Raw genomic sequence first — 6,000 nt, forward strand, 5'->3', positions numbered from 1 at the left:
TCCCTTCCTTCCTTGGCTCCTCACCTGGGCAGGACAGTGACAAGGAGGATAGGAGCAAGGGGCCCAACAGAGGAAAAACAGAGTTGGGCTGGGATTTAGGTGGTGTTGGTGACCATACTACAACAACAAAAACAATTAGACCAGTGTTAATATTACATAGCTTGAAAGCCCTGTAGTTAAGATGAAAACAATGACCATAACGCATTCCCAAACACTGGGCCTTCTCTGAAAACTGGAATAGGTTTTTTGAAAACCCACAGCTAGACAGTTTATTATATTCAATTGAAATCTCCAAGGACAATACATAATGACACACATAAAGAAAGAGCCTTGCTGAAAGATGAGGGGAGATAAGTGCTGGTAAAAACAGAGCGTAGTAAACAAGTGTCTGCTTGAGCCTCTCCAGTGCTTCAAGGCTGAGTGTCTTGGTTGGCCGGGTGGTTGGTTCTCTCTAAGCCATCCCTCAATCGTCTCAAAGCCTGGGCACAGCCGGCTACATGTGCTGCACTCAGACACACATGTACTGTAGGGAGCTATTGCCATGGGAACCAGCCCCTTTAGAACTACTTCCCCTCTCAGGAGAATAATAGACACCAATATCTCTATTTTCCTCTCTCCAAGGGCTAAGCTCTCGTCTCTGCCTTCTCCCTTCTCTTTCTCTCACAGCCTGTAAGATCTTCTCTATAATTTCCTCCCAGTCTCTGACTTTCAGTTCTGTATTTTGCATTTGCTTTGTTTGACAGTCATTATCTTGATAAACTATGTATAATCTGATCTATTCACACTGGGCTTTATACAATACTCTGAACTCAACACATTTCTAAGTCTATCATGGGATAAACATAGCAAATGGATGAGTCAGATCATGGCCAAAGTGAATGGCACACAGCAAGAAGGAAAATAATCATGTGAAAGAGAAAAAGCCAGTTGATAATAGAAACATGAATTACTTTGTCATATTATGTTTTCCAAAACATAGGGATAAAGATTTCAAGGAACGTTTCATTGGTTTTCATGCAAACTTGCTGGAGGCAGGCCATTTTTTATTACAGCCAACTGAAGCCAAGTTTTGCTTTTCAGATAGAGTATCGACAAGTCCTTGAACATTACTTGATCAATACCGATGCAATTCTTGACCACCCAGTCAATTTCCCTTTGACAAATACAGTATCAAAGGGGGAGTTTTCTTCCTCGGATAGCCTCTACAAAACAAGTGAATATTAGATACCACCATGTTTTCCTTCCAGCAAAGGGACTTCTCTTAATATCCATTCTTAGTCATTTAAGGCTATGCCAAAGGCTTGAATAAATTGGTCTCTTCAAAAGCCCATCCCTAAAGAAAGAAAAAGGAACAATCTTTGCCACAGATCATGTACCCAAGCATTTCAAAGGATATAGATGTGATGCTTATGCAAGAGTATAATCCACTTAGACTGTCATCGCTGTCAGGAGAAGTGCAAAGAATTACCCGTCAGCTAAGCTGTTTATCCAAAGGCCTAAAATACGGTGGGTAGGTACTTGTAGGGAGGGACATAGGGATAAATACAGTATGTGTGGGATTGTGTGTGTAGAATCTTTCAATATGGAAATATTATTTCAGTAATTCTCAGTTTTGGTTCTTGTTTAAACTATGTTTCATTGGAAGATAGAACTAGGTTCAAGTACTTTACTGTAAAATGCAGGAAACTTGTAGACTAGTGGTCAATGTTTTCCTTTTCCCTCTGTGAATGTTTGCACTGTACATGCTGTGGAGAGTAGAACATCAATTAAAGTTTAAATCAAGCAAGACTCGCCAATTCAATTCAAATTCAACTCAGTACCAGAGAAATCTCTACACCCTGGTCCGGTAGCAAACATATGGGAACTGGATTCAAATGGAAATGTGAACGTTAATGCAGCTGGACGACTGACGTCAATTTTCAGAAAATCTGTAAACATTACCAACTTTATGAAACGCACAATAGTGAGTTCCTAGTTATAGTTGGCCAGTTATATTTGGGTTGTGGCTAGTCTGTGATGCAGTAATTTGGGGGTTCCTGGTGAAAAGTATTTCCATCTGTGTGTGTGTGTGCTAGCTCGTGACCCAGCAACAATAAAGGGTTAACAGCCCAGCACTCACAACACACCAGCTGGAAATGATTAACAGTTCACTTAAACAGCACTCACAGAACTCTCTCTCTTCCTCACTCACTCCTTCTCTCTCTCTCTCTCTCCCTGTCTGTGTGCATTCCTCTCTCTTGCCCTCTTCTCCTTTCTCCCAACCTCTTATCCCTTCTCACATCCTTCAACTCTCTACTTTGTCCCTCCCGCTTACTTTCTCTCACACTGGCAAAAACACACAGACACACTCTCTCTCTCTGCAGTAGAGGCTATGGTTAAATCCTGTTTGTGAAGCACATCTTGAAATACCATCAGGGTTCAGTGATTGGACCCAGGTAGACATTTTTGGCATTCTCACCCCTCTGGTGCCACACATGTGACTTCAAACCAACCAGCTCATTGATCTGCATGATTACTGCTCTGAGCATGAGCGGGTGTTTATGTGTGTGTACACATGTGTGTATGGGAGGAGTGTGGATTGGTGATCAGGAGTTTCTTGTAAGGCATTACACACAAGCCAAACTTGTGGCTTGCGGCATCCCTTGACTGATACATGCGTCCTCATTAATCTGCCTCTGAACGGTTGTTACGCTATAAACAACTAGAACACTGAGTTGTCTGTGACTTCTGTCCAAGGAGTTGTACAGTCTGTCTTTATCAGTGTCTTTTCCTATAGGCTACATATTTATTTTCTCAAGCCTTGAGAAATAAGGATGTAGACTAGTGGTAAACACATGTAAGTTAAAGTAGAAATACGAGGGATTTACCTGATCAGAAGCTGTTGACTACAGGATTTGGAAAGTTCAATGTTGAGATCAAGAGAAAGCCACTGGAACGGCTCCTCCAACAATCACACACATTCTACTGACAGCAGAACAGCACAGCGCAACAGTCCACGCTCAGATCCTCTGCGATTCTTCACTCAGGTCCTGCCGACACAGCTCTAACTGAGGCTTTCGGTCAAATGAGGAAAAAAAGACAGCGAGAAGACTCAAATCTGGATGGGATCAGTAGCTCCGCCAGCTTGTTCTATCCCCGCTAGAGGCTCACTAGCTAACCGTGCGCAGCAAACACTTTGAGCGCGTGCGTTTAAGTCATGCTCAAAGTATGCCTCGGCTATGTTCTGCAAGCTCAGGGAAACCACATCCTGTCACATATCAACCTCCCTCTCTCTCTCTTGTGATTCTCTGAAGCGACGGAGCGCTCTGACCCAACCTCTGTTCGGCGCAGCCCCTCCGCCCCTCTATCTTTCCCTCTCACTCTCTTTCACTCACTCAAGGCTTCTCCCGGAGCCGCACCAGTTCCAGTCGACTGACTGAAGAATCCATCTGAGGATGAGGCTGGGGGAAAGAGGGAGGGTGAGAGGGGAGGAGGGAGAGGTGGGAAATGTCAGGGAGAGAGAGCGAAATGAAGAGAGGTGAGGAAGCAAGAACGGGTGTACAAGGAGTAAAAGTGGAAGAAAAGACAGGATGGATAATAAAAATTGTAATTTCAAAGAGAGATATAATATATTATACATACTAGTATATTCCTTGAGAATTTGTTGGGGTTGACTATGGGTAGGGTACAGGGTGTGAGGATGTTTTGGTGGGTAAGTTGTGTCAGCACTTCTATGGTGACTATACATATTTAATACGGCCCTGTCGAGGCCCCCTATAGCTGCATATGCATTATTCACACCAGTCTGTGAGAGGGACCACCGCTCTGGAGATAGGTGACTGACACAGAAACCCATGATGTTCACAGTACCGAACATTGAACGCAAAACAACACGGGAAGGTGATTGCAACGTAACATGAAAGTCATTCTTCATGCAGGTGCTGTGGTGGAAAAAGTACCCGATTGTCAAACTTGAGTAAAAGTCAAGATAATTGAATAGAAAAAAGTGAGTCACCCAGTAAAATATTACTTTGGTAAAAGTTTTAAAGTATTTGGTTTTTATACTTAAGTATCAACATCAAATGTAATTGCTAAAATATACTTAAGTATCAAAAGTAAAAAGATAAATAATTTCAAATTCCTTATATTAAGCAAACCAGATGGTACAATGTTTTTTTTAAATTTACGAATAGCCAGATACTCAACAACAACACTTACTTTGCAAAGGAAGCGTTTGTGTTCAGTGAGTCCGCCAGATCATAGGCAGTAGAGATGACCAGGTGTGTTCTCTTAATAACTGTGTGAATTTGACAATTTTCCTGTCCTGCTAAGCATTCAAAATATTACTTTTAGGTGCCAGGGAAAATGTATGGAGTAAAAAGTACATCATATTCTTTAGGAATATAGTGAAGTAAAAATAAAAGTTGTCCAAAATATAGGTAGTAAGGTACAGATACACCCAAAAACGACTTAAGTAGTACTTTAAAGCATATTTACTTAATTATGTAATTTACACTACTGTGGAGGTGGATGGGACAGATCAATTATGGGATGTCAGCATTGGGTCTACTGTGTACATGTATTTTTTATTTCACCTTTATTTAACCAGGTAGGCTAGTTGAGAACAAGTTCTCATTTGCAACTGCGACCTGGCCAAGATAAAGCAAAGCAGTTTGACACATACAACAACACAGAGTTACACATGGAATAAACAAACATACAATCAATAATACAGTAGGAAAATCTATATACACTGAGTGCAAATGAGGTAGGATAAGAGAGGTGAGGCAATACATAGGCCACGGTGGCAAAGTAATTACAATATAGCAATTAAACACTGGAATGGTAGGATGTGCAGAGGATGAATGTGTGTAACAGTATAACTTGAGTCTGTCCCCTCGCCCATACCCGGGCTTGAACCAGGGACCCTCTGCACACATCAACAACAGTCATCCACAAAGCATTGTTACCCATCGCTCCACAAAAGCAGAACCACTACTTCAAGGTCTCAGAGCAAGTGACTTCACCAATTGAAACACTATTTAGCGCGAACACCGCTAACTAGCTAGCCATTTCACATCCGTTACATGTGCAAGTTGAGATACTGGGGTGCAAAGGAGCAAGATAAATAAATAAATACAGTATGGGGATGAGGTAGATTGGATGGGCAATTTACAGATGAGCTATGTACAGGTGCAGTGATCTGTGAGCTGCTCTGACAGCTGGTGCTAGTGAGGGAGATATGAATCTCCAGCTTCAGAGATTTTTGCAGTTCGTTCCAGTCATTGGCAGCAGAAAACTGGAAGGAGAGGCAGCTTTGGGGGTGACCAGTGAGAGATACCTGCTGGAGCGCGTGCGGGGATGCTGCTATGGTGACCAGTGAGCTGAGATAAGGCGGGGCTTTACCTAGCAAAGATTTATAGATGACCTGGAGCCAGTGGGTTTGGCGACGAGTATGAAGCGGGGGCCAGCCAATGAGAGCATACAGGTTGCAGTGGTGGGTAGTATATGGGGCTTTGGTGATGAAACGGATGGCACTGTGATAGACTGCATCCAATTTGTTGAGTAGAGAGTTGGAGGCTATTTTGTAAATGACATCGCCGAAGTCGAGGATCGGTAGGATGGTCAGTTTTACGAGGGTATGTTTGGCAGCATGAGTGAAGGATGCTTTGTTGCGAAATAGGAAGCCGATTCTAGATTTCATTTTGGATTGGAGATGTTTAATGTGAGTCTGGAAGGAGAGTTTACAGTCTAACCAGACACCTAGGTATTTGTAGTTGTCCACATATTCTAAGTCAGAACCGTCCAGAGTAGTGATGCTGGACGGGCGGGCAAGTGTGGGCTCTTGTATCATTGAGGAAACTATTCTCTCCTAGAGCAGCAAAAACATTGCTGGACAGTTCAGATATTGCCACCAGAATTAGCTACACACTGTTGTCTGAGTATTTTGTGTCTGAGTATTTCATATGGACCCAATGCTTTTCCAATGGGAGTCATCAGTTAATGAGATGGTCCACCTTT

General features: G+C 42.6%; 1 protein-coding gene across 2 annotated transcripts in view; it reads right to left on the minus strand.

Moving 5' to 3' along the window:
• Nucleotides 1-3,392, minus strand: part of LOC112229816 (raftlin) — a 66,540-nt gene extending 63,148 nt beyond the window's left edge. For both annotated transcript variants that reach the window (XM_024395895.2, XM_024395885.2), the window contains exon 1: nucleotides 2,868-3,392. The gene's annotated coding sequence lies outside the window, so the exon portion shown is untranslated. The remainder of the gene's footprint in view (nucleotides 1-2,867) is intronic.
• Nucleotides 3,393-6,000: the final 2,608 nt, after the last annotated feature.

This window comes from Oncorhynchus tshawytscha, linkage group LG03, assembly GCF_018296145.1.
Source record: "Oncorhynchus tshawytscha isolate Ot180627B linkage group LG03, Otsh_v2.0, whole genome shotgun sequence".
Taxonomy (NCBI): domain Eukaryota; kingdom Metazoa; phylum Chordata; class Actinopteri; order Salmoniformes; family Salmonidae; genus Oncorhynchus; species Oncorhynchus tshawytscha.